This window comes from Puma concolor, chromosome A2 (genome assembly GCF_028749965.1).
Source record: "Puma concolor isolate L17-30 chromosome A2, mPumCon1.1.hap2, whole genome shotgun sequence".
Taxonomy (NCBI): Eukaryota; Metazoa; Chordata; class Mammalia; order Carnivora; family Felidae; genus Puma; species Puma concolor.
The window spans coordinates 71,295,883-71,308,514 of NC_141668.1; the positions used below are offsets into that span (position 1 = coordinate 71,295,883).

The 12,632-nt window shown below is 43.9% G+C and overlaps 1 protein-coding gene across 4 annotated transcripts in view; it reads right to left on the minus strand.

Moving 5' to 3' along the window:
• Positions 1–12,360, minus strand: part of DYNC1I1 (dynein cytoplasmic 1 intermediate chain 1) — a 321,789-nt gene extending 309,429 nt beyond the window's left edge. For 2 of the 4 annotated variants that reach the window (XM_086695920.1, XM_086695909.1), the window contains exon 1: positions 12,150–12,360. The gene's annotated coding sequence lies outside the window, so the exon portion shown is untranslated. The remainder of the gene's footprint in view (positions 1–12,149) is intronic. The other 2 variants (XM_086695921.1, XM_086695917.1) reach the window with 1 other exon arrangement.
• Positions 12,361–12,632: the final 272 nt, after the last annotated feature.

Consider the following 12,632-nt stretch of genomic DNA (forward strand, 5'->3'; position numbering starts at 1 on the left):
TCTGGCAGGAGTTTAAGGAATGTTTAACTGAATGAAAGAATGAATGATTGAATGTTACAACTTGAACAATTCCATGGGGAAGAAAGTAGACACGGATTGTCACATTTATTTTTCCAGTTTGGCATCTGCCCTCTTATTTATGCTGCCCCAAGTGAATGGCAAAACCTGGCCAGAGATAAGAGTGATGCAAAGCTCTCTCTAGTACATAAAATCACAGGTTCTTAAATCCGGAGAAAAAATAACACGGAGATTACTAAATCCAGGTCTGGCCTCTCATTGGTAGAATAATCCCTTCACAGAAAATCCTCACTTCCTGGTGACATGCTTGAACTCTCACTACCATAAAGGTAGCCCAGTCTTTTTTTCTTTTCTTTTCTTTTCTTTTTTTTTTTTTTTTTTTAACTTGAGTCAATCAAAGGTTCTGCATTATATTGATATGAACTTTCCTTTTCCCTGGAAGTTTGGGCTAGAGAGGTGTCCCTCATACTTACTTCCCAAAAATAGAGTCCTTGTGCCCACACTTTCACCTGCTTACAACCCACAGGCTTTCTGCAGCATCCAGTCAAGTTCATTCACACTGTACTCAAGGAATGGTGGGGGAAGGGAAGATAAAAAAAAAAAAAACCCACAGAGGAGAGAAAAGGTGTACATCTGCCAAGATGAGCCACACAGCCTCCTCTCCATCACAACCAGCCTCTAGCTCTTTAAACCTTTACCTGTGGTATGAGTCTTGAGCTCCTGCACCTTTTAATTTTCTGGACACACAGAATGCTTGCATGATTTAGCCACAATGGATTTGTATCACAGTAGATTTTAATTTCACATTGCTTTGAAATGCTGGGGATAGAAGGAGGCTAGGAAATGTGTCCTCAGCAGACCTGAATTCCAAGATAAGAATGGAAGCCAACTTGATACTCTAAACAACAGTCTCTAGACTAAGGTTGCCTCACAAGCCAGGGAAAATGCAGGCTGACCCTTATGTTGTACTCACCCAGAACCCAGCACTGCTCTGTTGGGCATAGACAAAAATGTTCAATAGGATCCTGATTCAGAAGGCAAGGCTTCCAGAATCCTAAGTATTACCAAGCCCACATTCATTTGGGGCCCAGAGACCTAACGGATGACACATTCAGGAAGTCAAATGTTTGTACTGAACACATCAAAATGATCCAGGGGAAAAAAAAATTAAATCATATAAGAAATGGAAAATTAAGTAGGATTTATTCTTTCAGACTCACCACAATATTAGGAAGTGGCTCTATTATTATCACTCCTGTTTAATAGATGGAGAAAATGAGATACAGGGAAGCCAAATAACTTGTCAAGGTCACACAGATAGTAATGGGCAATGCGGAGATTTGAACTCCAGCTGCAGAGGCCAGGATCTCATACTGCCTCTTGACCACTGTTGTGATTTGTTTTGGGATCAGATCAGATCAGACCCAAGAACAAAAAATAAAGATGAAGATAAAATATTAATGATTTTGCCTAGTTGACATTGGTGTCTGGTGAGCTTGAAAATTCAAAGAAGTGATTATTCAAAGAAGTGATTAGTTATTAATCACTTCCTTTCTTTGAACTTTGTTATTCCTCTATTAGGTATTTACCATGTTTTATCTCATGTGAGGTATGTGGTAACACACAGCCACATGTTATATATATTAAACTTTTCTATTTTTCCCTGATTAGACATCAGTCCCATAGTCCCTAAGGTCTATACCTTGTTCATTTTCATGCACCCACAAAGCATTCAGTCGTACTCATTATTCATTATTAGTAAAATCTAGATTTGGAAGCTCACTAATTCCAGGATGCTGTTATTACTCATGAGGCTAAAATCATTCTAATGAATTTCATACTCTATAAGAGCATTCTTTCAGGTACAACTAAAGTTGAATACTGAAACCACCACATGTGGGTTGCATGTCAGTGAGCTTCCTAGGGATGCCTTTAGGAAACTGTGGTTAGCAGCAGGAATAGGCAGAACCCAGGGAAGTTCACTCCTTTAATAGTCATTTAGGTTAATCACAAAAATTCCTGTCCCCCCACTCTGAAACTCTACCTAACAACTCCTTGGTAGCCAGACAGGGCCATCTGATTTGCTTCAGTCAGTGACCATGTATGAGATTGGGGCAATATATACCAAGATGAAGCCTCTCTCAGCATGGGTCTCTGAGTGGGTCTGGTGAATGGGGCCCCTTGTTGGCTCACACCTGACATGTAACATGAGCAAGAAAAATCTTCTGTTGGGTTACTCTGCTGATGCTTGGTGGTTGTTTGTTACTGCATTGTGATGCAACCTAACCCGATAAATACACTCCTGTGGCCCAAATCCACTCCAATGATCCAGCATTCTCATTGCTCTCCACCTTTGGATTTAGTGTTGGTAACTGCAAGTACCCCCTTTTTATCATCCCCACCTGCACTTCGCTATGGAATGCCCACTGAGAGGGTGTGCCAAGGATTCTCTCCTTGACCAAATGATAGTCAGTCTCCTCCAAGCTCTTTTTTAACTTGGCCTCAATCCCTTGGCATGCTCTCAAGAGTCCCATTTTAGCAAAAGTCCTGCTAAGTCAGTTTAGCCAGAATCCTCCACCCTCAATATCTGATCACCAATATCAAACTGATATCTGATGAAGTTCCTCATCCCCTTCCATCTTCCAAGTGGTGTCTGATCACCTCGCCTGCCTTCAGCAAGAATCCTGTTAGGTTGGCTTATCCTGATTCCACTCCCCTTACCCTGGATGTTTCCTTTTAGTAATTTTCCATCTACTGACCCCCACCCTGACTCCTTGGCTATAAATCCCACTTTTCCTTAGTGTATTCAGAGCTGATCCCAATCTCTCTCCCCTACTGCAAACCTCCAGTGCAGGGGTCTAGACATCTATCAGAATAGTCCCCCTGAAAAAAAGCCTGCCTTACCATTTCTTTAACAAGTGTATGAATAACTTTTTCTTTAACAGGCATAGAGACTAAGAAAGCACTAATTGTCGTTATTAACCACACGGTCACCAGAACATGTGTCCTGGTTAAAGCAACTTTCATTCTGAATCTTCCCCCAGAGAGTTTAGAAAATACTCTTTCCGTGTGCTGCCCCGATGTACCTGTCCAGGGTTGGGGAAGGCAGAGGTGGTATTGGCAATGTTAAGAGGTGATCCTTCCAATTCCCTGGCTTATCCCCAAAGCAAAGTTCTGCCCATTTTACTCAGGTAAATGGCTCTGCCTGGGCAGAATGTACTAGGGAAAGGGAACATTTGAAGAAAGTATTTTCCTTTTCCCTTACAACTGTTTTGCAACCTGACTTTTCCATCTATTTTAAACTAAAACCTACAACTTGTTGGTCTTTCAATTTTAGCTATTCATACTTTTTAATTTTTAAAACAAGGAGTTCTCAAAGAAAATGGGTATGATTCTCCCCTTCAAAATCTACAGGGATATGGGATTTCATCCTTGTTTGATATGCCAATTACTTTTCAGCAGCATTTGAAAAATATTAAAAAGCTTAAAAGAGGAAGCAAGAAAATCTGTATTGGAAACCCCAAACCATGTCCCTGGGTGGTCCGTATTTGCATTGGGAGATTTAGTTTGGCATTTTAACTTATGTAAATAGATTCTCACTTTCCTCTGAGTCTGAAAGCATTCAAAGAGGGAAGATCACCTTTCCAAATCAGCGGTAACCTATACCCTCTGAGAGTGAACAAAGTCACACTTTTCAAGGAAACAGGCAGAGAAGTTTTTTGTTATTCTTTCTTCCACAAAATACACACCAATTCCCACAACCCCTTGCTATTTTGATACTGGTGGGGCAGACGGTGAAACGGGAGACGTGCCATCATTTTAAAAGGGGACACTGTCAAAACACACATCCCCCCACAGGGCCTGCTAACTAACTTTCCAGCCACCCAAACCACCAACTACTGAAATTCCACAAGCTGATTCCGAGACACAATCCCATGGTCATCCTCCAAGCATGGGCTCACTGTAACACTCAACAACTAGATAAACTTGTAAAGGCTTCCATATGTGCCTCACAGGATCTATATTGCTTTTAAAAGGAGTGGACTTCATCCCATTTCAATTACTAAAATCTTCTGCTTGTTAAACAAAGAAATGGGTACTATTTCAGGTCAGAGTAGACCATCTAGCTTGCATTCTAAAAGGGAAATTGAGGGGCGCCTGGGTGGCGCAGTCGGTTAAGCGTCCGACTTCAGCCAGGTCACGATCTCGCGCTCCGTGAGTTCGAGCCCTGCGTCAGGCTCTGGGCTAATGGCTCAGAGCCTGGAGCCTGTTTCCGATTCTGTGTCTCCCTCTCTCTCTGCCCCTCCCCCGTTCATGCTCTGTCTCTCTCTGTCCCAAAAATAAATAAAACGTTGAAAAAAAAATAAAAGGGAAATTGATGGTAGGCAAAGTCTATACAGTACTGTGTCACCATTTACTCATTGGGGCTATTTAAAATATACACATTACTCTTGGCTTCACTCTAGACATTAGCATAAAATAGAAATCTGACAAATGAATCAAAATCTCCCTTTCTTCCACTGGAAGGAAACCAAAGACACCAAACCAAAGATCAAAAAATTAGCCCAAGGGGCTCATAAAAGAAACAGAAGACTCAAACCATCCTGCCTGCCATTTCTAGAATGAAAAGTTGTCCCTTTCAAGATCCCTTTCTCACAGCAGAAATGTTCCACATGATCCTAATTCAGGAAGGCAAGGATTCCAGAATTCTAGGCATTACCAAGTCTACATTCAAATTGGGCCCAGACGTGCAATGGAAACTACATTTCAGGAAGTGACTGTTTTTACTAAACACATTAAAGTGATCCAAGGGGAAAGAATTAAATCTTATAATAAAAAGAAAATTAAGTGGGATTTATTCTGGCTAGTATTTCAGATCAACAAAGCTTGTTGAGCCTCCACCATGTGTAAGACCCTCAGCTGAAAGATACAAGGGTATCTCAGGGAGCCTGGAGTGTAGTGGAGGAAAGAGGCATGCATATAAGTAGTACAATTCAATATAAAAAAAAATTTTTTAAAGCATACCTTTGGTTCAAAGGAAGGCAAGATCACACATATCCCTGAGAAGAGAAGGCTAGAGAATGATATAATTGCTGCTGGATAATAAGAAGCATCTTCCACACACTGAGTGTGTAACATGTATTGAACCCTGTTTTCTCATTATCTGTAATCCTTATAATAACTTTGCAAGCCAGGTATCATTATCCTCATTTCACAGATGAAGAAACTGAGACTCACATAGCTTAAGTGAGATATCTGGCTTCTTCTTTCTTTTGTCTTATGCTGTCTTTTAGATGTTGTACTCTTATGTTGTAAAAGACCAAACAAGGAAATGGACTTAAATTACAACAGGAAATATTCAATAGAAAAACAGAGTGTCTATTGACATTTTGAGCAGGATAATACTTTGTCACAGGAGTTGTCCTGTGCATTGTAGGATATTCAGCGGCAGCCCTGACCACCACCTATTAGATGCCTGTAGCCACTCTCCCCAGTTTTGATAACCAGAATTGCCTCTAGACATTGCCAAATGTCCCTAGGGTGGACAATCACCCCTGACTGAGAAACACTGATCTAAAACACACTAGAATAAGTCAATTTCTTCTGTAAATCACTACATAGGGGAAAGACAGCCGCAGGGCAGGAGATGGGACCCTTGACTTTGCAGGTCCTTCCAGCCCTGCCCATTTTGAGTCTGAGCCACACAGACAGAAGGCCAAGGACCTAACTCCCGGCCACTGCCTACAATGACCTATAACATACAACACCTGTGCTAAATAAATGCATGCTCTGATAATTGGCATTGTGTGTCCCTGGTGCCCATCAAGGGTTTCTAAGGACTGTGCAAGCATGAGAAGAACTAATGACATTTTAGTTTCCAGATCTGAAGATTCTGTCTTTAATCTTTCCAGAAACTGACCTATCAGAGAACATGCCTGTGATTTAGAATCATTCAGGCCTTCCTTTCCCACCTCCATTTTTGCAAAAGCCTTTCTTCCCCATTACCAGAGGGGAAAAAAAAAACCGTGACACTTGAAGCCCCAAATCTGACTGTGATGCTTGACCACAAGGTATAAAAATACCCTTTTGTTGAGGAGCTTCTTCAGGTATTTTTTTATAGAGAGATTGAGATAGTATTTAGATTGTAATTGAATTCAAAGAATTACATCATTTTATTTTTAAGTATCCAAGTTTACAATATTCTGGAAATCACATTCGTTGTGATTCTTCAAGTTTACAATGAAAACAGTTAGATGCCAACTTAAAATGTGTAGCATAAGAGAGCAGCAGAATTTTTAAAAATTCTTTACAGGTTATAGAAGAAAAAAAAATTGAAGCATAATAAAGCACACTGGTATTGGTTCCCAGGCAGATCTGTTGATCAAGTGCAATCATCCTGTGTAGTGCCAGAGACTCATTACTTTATTATAAAGAATGCCCTTGACTCCAACATAAATTTCTGCTTTGTGTGTTTGCCACACTGATGGCATTAGCTGGTTTGTGCCCCAAAAATGAAAACAATGGGTCATTCTTTAAGAGTATAGTAAAAATATGGGTGAGGATAGAAATGTGAGGGATTCAGTAATATTTTGGAAATAAAACTGCTGCTTGTGAGGATCTCAGGATTGATAAGAACCAAAAACTAAAGGGTATGTAGGTTGTCTGGTAAGCAGAGGTGCTCCCAAGATTTAGTACCAAGTTAATGTTCCGGATCATGACACAGTCACTATATCAGCTAAGCCCCAGAACACTGAGCAGCTTCGAATTCAGCTTTGAAATAAATTAATCTTTGCAATGAACACAGTCTTGGTTTATATCCACTCCTGCAAAGTCAACTTTCTGGACTGTCCTCGTTGTAAACCGCTATGCATTTTGTGTTCAGCCTGATACCTAGTGACACTTGAGAATTAAATGTAGGGGCTTTAGCACACCTCAAGGGAAAGCAGGACTTGCTTATTCTCCAGTACACTGAGAGACGTCTAATTTTCTTGTTCTCTTTTGATAATACATTTAGGCTTTTCCCATCAGCACGTGGGGGACTCTCTGTCTTGAAGGACTCTCTGTCTTGCCACAATGAAAAGCTACACTAAACGGTATTTTTTGGCATCCCACATAGAAAAACAATGACATACGATGGGAACAGAATAAACAAACTTTGGAATCTGGCCAACCTGCATTTGAAATCCAGCTTTCCCACAAACTGGTTTCAGGTGGCCTTGACAAAGTGGCTTCATGTTTCCAAGCATCAGATTCTTTGTTTGTCAAATGAAGATAAGAATGTCAGCCTTACAGGGCTGTTAGAATGATTTGATGAACCTAAACATGAACAGGGTAAGTACCTAATGGATGGCAAGCAACTCTAAGGCTTCCTGTCATTCTTGAAGATCTCACTTGGTTGCAGCGTGCATTAGTGTAAGTTGGTACCACCCCACCCCCCACCCCCTGCCTTCAAAATGCCTTGGTAGCAAAATGCCAACAATGCTCTGGTAGCTACAAACATTTTTTTCTTGGTTGGTGCTCATAGGATAGTTTTGCCTTGTTTTCTACACATTTCAGCACAGTGGCCTCAGCTTCTAGCCCCTCTTCTAAACTGTGCCTGTGAACCAGTGGTTCTTAATCTCTTTTTGGTCACAAATCCCACACCCCGCCCCTTGCCACCAGAAAGTTGCATTTCTATACATATGCATTAAATTTTGCATCAGTATTATCGGGTTCGGTGACCACCAGAACACCATCATGTGCCTGCTCTCCACAATGCCTAGGACTCCTATTTAAGAAGCCTCCTCTAAACAAAGAATCAGGAGATGCCTTATGAACATGTGGGCTCCTCAGGGTTTGCACCTGGACAGTAGTGTCTATGTTCCAATGCAAGCTTCACTCTGACATTCTGGTGCCAGGCTTTCTGTAGAGAGGAAGCAAAGAAAATCAGCCCAGGATATCTATGAAAAGTTCTTAATCAAGAGGAATATTTTTTATATGGATCTGGGCAAAAGTTTATAAATTTCAAAGAAATAAAATGAGAGTCAGATTAACTTAATTCTCAAAAGAAGTGAACCCTAAAAGTTCATTGTCCTAGCAAAGTTCCCCAAAGAACGCATTTTCTCACATTTTATAGGGGGTGTAGAAGTCACAACATTTTCTAGTAAAAGGGATCCCTGATCAAGGAAATGACTATTTACATGGCACTTGGGATCCACAAAGTATCACGGGTAATTACCTAATTTCATTAAGGAGAGAGAACCAAATTGGTACTCGATTTCAGAAGAGCTATAGTGCTACACTGAGTTTGCCATAGCATCCATAGTTATCAATCTGCTGACAAAAAGTATGGCCACCATTGAGGCTTAAAGGACATGACAATGGTCCATAGGGATGTTAGGTAGCAAACCTGAAAGAGACAGACAAGTTCAGCTTTTTCTTGTTTCTGATAGGGGATGCTAGCAAAACTGGGTGAGCTCTGGTTTGGGAGTCAAACAGACCTGATTTGAACCCTGCATCTGCTATTGATTATCTATAACCCTGAATATGTCACTGAACTCAGTCACATCATCTATAAAATATGGTCAATAACATCTATTTCATAGGATTCATACAAGGATTAAAACGAAATAACATGAGAAAAGAGCTTGGTATTCAGTATATGAAAATTAACCAATATAATTGTTCTGTAGTATGAAAGAGTAGATTCAGACTGCCTAGGGTTCAAATCCTGCCTCTATAATTTATCAGATGAGCAATTTTCAAAAAAGTTAGTTGGCATCTTTGTATCTTTGTTTCCTCATCTGTAAAATAGGATTACAAATAATATATAACTCATAAGATATTTGTGGATTAAATAAATTAATACATGGAGAAGTAACGTAAAATCCAATGCCCGGGCCAAGTGCTCAACGCATTTTAGCAAATGTTTCGGTAAGGTAATACATTTAGGAAACTGCTCAGTGTATTATTAACCTTTGCTTTACTTGGCAGAGCAAAATGTAAGGCAAACAAAATGATGAAGGATATACTTAACTTTGCAAAAGACCTTTTCATCTGAGGCTAGGTTAAGTCATAGAAAGAAACAGGTGATGGAAAGAATCAGTAGCCCATTTAGGTAAATCACTTTGGATGAAGCCTATGCACAGTCTGTGTTGAGAGACATGGTTTGAAGACTTGGTATGTATTTTACAAGACCAGACAGAGAAGTACCCAAGATGAATCCCCAAAAATTACCTGACTCAGTGCTGGAGTCAAGGAAAAGGCTTATTGGGGCACCAGTCCATTGAGTGTCCAGCTCTTTTCAAAAAAAATTTTTTTTTTAATGTTTTTATTTATTTTTGAAGGAGAGAGAGACCGAGCGTGAGCAGGGGAGGAGCAGAGAGAGAGGGAGACATAGAATTTGAAGCAGGCTCCAGGCTCCGAGCTGTCAGCCCGGAGCCCGACGTGGGGCTCGAACTCACGAACTGGGAGATCATGACCTGAGCCGAAGTCAGACGCTTAGCCGACTGAGCCACCCAGGCGCCCCTTCAAAAATTTTTTTAAACATTTATTCGTTTTTAGGCAACAGAGAGTCACAGAGCATAAGTGGGGGAGGGGCAGAGAGAGAGGCAGATGCAGAATCTGAAGCAGGCTCCAAGCTCTGAGCCATCAGCACAGACCCCAATGCGAGGCTTGAACCCACGAACCTCAAGATCATGACCTGAGCCAAAGTCGGACACTTAACAGACTGAGCCACCCAGGCACCCCGAGTGTCCAACTCTTGATTTCGGTGCAGGTCATGATCCCAGGGTAGTGGGACTGAGCCCCTCATGGGGCTTGTGCTGAGTGTGGAACCTGCTTAAGATTCTCTCTCTTTCTCTCTCTCTCTCTCTGCCCCTCCCCCATGTGCGCTCACACCTTCTCACTCTCTCTAAACTAAAATTAAAAAAAAAAAAAAAAAAAAACAGGAAAGGTTTATTTATTAAATGTAGACTTGGGAAGAAATGTTTGGGGAAGTAGAAGGGCTGGTAAGAAAGTTGACAGAGCCCTCTCAGACATAAAGCATGAAGACACAAATGCTGGTTGACTTCCTCTTAAATTTTGTTTATTTTTGTGAGAGAGAGAAAGAGACAGAGAAAGAGAAAGAGAGTGCGTGCACGCACATACACACACACACATGCACACACACAAGTGGGGGAGGGTCAGAGAGAGAGGGAGACAGAGGATCCAAAGTGGGCTATGTGCTGACAGCAGACAGCCCAATGTGGAGCTCGAACTCACAAACCATGAAATCATGAACTAAGCCTAAGTCCAGAGGGTAAGGAACTGAGCCACCCAGGTGCCCCTGACTTCTTCTTATAATCTCAGAAGTTTGTCAGAAACTAGGCACCAGGGACCACCACTGTAAGAATTGCCTCACTTTCTTGTGGGTTAAATTTTTTCTCTGTCCATATCCCTAATAGTGATTATACCTGATGATGTAGATCTCAAACACCAAAGAGCTTCAGGACATGTTTCAGTAGAAGAGGAAAGGCTGGGGGTGTGGAGGGGCTGAGCCATCCCTCTGCAGTTGGGCACTGTGTGCCTGCATCCTTCAGGTCCAAGTGGAGAGGAAGCAGGTGCATCAGTGCCTGAGGCCCAAGACAAGGACAAAAAAGAGAGACATAGGGGATGTGCTGGGCCAAAAACTGGGGCCAGACTGGACAGGCTGTACAAAGCCTCTACTGGGCGCCAAAATATATTGTCCTAATGTCCTAATGATGATGCTGCAAGATCTTACAGAAAAATGGCTCTTGGAGCACTGAATCCTCAGAACTTAAAAAACATTGGCAGGTTGGTTCCCGTGAAGAGAACATTTTGATGACTGAGTATATTTTTATTGAGAAACATGGTCAAAAGAGCAGAGTTTAAGGCCTTTGTTTCTCACACAAAGAACTTCTGGACAAAATTTGGCATTTTAAATCATCAGAGGAAGTATTAATCACATTCCCACCGTCACCCTCAGGATGCAACTTGCACTGAAGTCTCCATTCCGAATTTCCTAACGTTGTCTCTCACTATAATTTTCACAGTGAAAATATGTTCATAGACCGTCACCCATAGCTGTGCTAATATTAGCCATACGCTGTCTTCTGCAGTTACCCATGCCTTACTGTCAGCTATGCTTTCTGCTAATCTGGAATATTTGGGAGCAATTTTTCACAACCCTGAACTAGAATAAGTCTACAGTGCACACTTGAAAGGCATTCCAGGCAAGAAAATGGCTGGCCATTTGTTCTTGCCCCTTACCTAGATGAGGTAGAGGCCAGAATAGACTATATTCCATCCTCTGCATTTTTGCTGAGTCTCCGATTTCCAAAGTAATTTCCTGTCCTGATCCTGGGTTTCCACTTAACCTTATTAACCAAGACACAAGTCATGAGACTCTCGCACACTCAGTTCCCATCAGCGCTGCTAGGATCACTGCCCTAATGATGACGACGCACAGATTTATAAGGCCACAGCGATTCCAGAGTGGGGGTAGGAGAGCCACGCGGCTAGGAAGGTGTTTACGAAAACACATCCCCCAACCACACTTTTTTGCAGCAGTGAGAGAAACTGGCATCTTCTTGCGTGAGTGTTTAATTAATGCCCTGCTGGAAGTACATTCGCTCCCTCCGACTTGGCGGGTAGCAACAGCATCTAAGAGCTCTGCAGACAGCTGAAAATGTAATCAAACAGCATCCTTTCCCTTCCCTCTGCAGCTTCCCCTCCCCCAGGGGCCGTCAGCTGGTGGCCCACAGGGGTGCGGATCTCACCGCCGCTAGCCTTCTGCCGCCCAGGACCGGACCGAGGCGGGGCACACTGGGACGCCCCTCCCAGCCCGCGAGGTGGGCGACAAGGTGATGACACCACGACCCCTCCTCCTCTGCCCCCGCCTCTGGGCTCTACCGGGGGAAACTGCAGCAAGGGGGTGTCGCTGGAGGCGGGGGGGGGGGGGTCTCTGGCCGCCTTAGGGCGCCGCGTGAGCACGCAGGAGCCTGGGGAGGGGGCCGAGGCAGGGGTCCGGCTGCGGCTGCGGCGGCCCAACTACTGCCCGGCTACCCGCGCAGACGACCCTGGGGCTGGGAGGGTCGACGGGCGACGCGGCGGCGGCGGCCGGGAGAGCGCGACACCCCCCTCCTGTTTACCTGGACGCGCTCGGCGGCGGCACTGGGCTCCCCGAGCGAGCGCGGCAGCGGCCCCCGGGGGGCGGCGGGGTCGAGGCTCGAGCGGCTCCAGAGGGCGGCGGGCCCGGCGCGCGCAGGATGTGCTGTCTCACGCTGCGCCGGCCGCTCGGCTCGCGCTCCTCCGGGACCCAGCACTTCCTCTCTCTCCGCGAGCCTGACACTGACAGCTCCCTCGGAGCACCCAGTCTGCGGGGCTCGCCCCGCCCCCGCCCACGCCCTCCACGCCCCGCGCCCCTCCCGCGGGAGGGCCCTCCGCTCGCAGCCTTCGCACCGGTCTCGCAAGGGAGGGGTGGCGCCGGCCCAGCGGCGGGTGGCAAACCGGGGGCCTGGGGAGGTCAACCCGTCTATCTGTACAATCGGCAGGACTCACCTAAGTTGCTGCAAACAGAGGAGCTTCGGTGTTTTGGGAGCTGTTGCTGACATGCCAACATTGAACAACTTTCA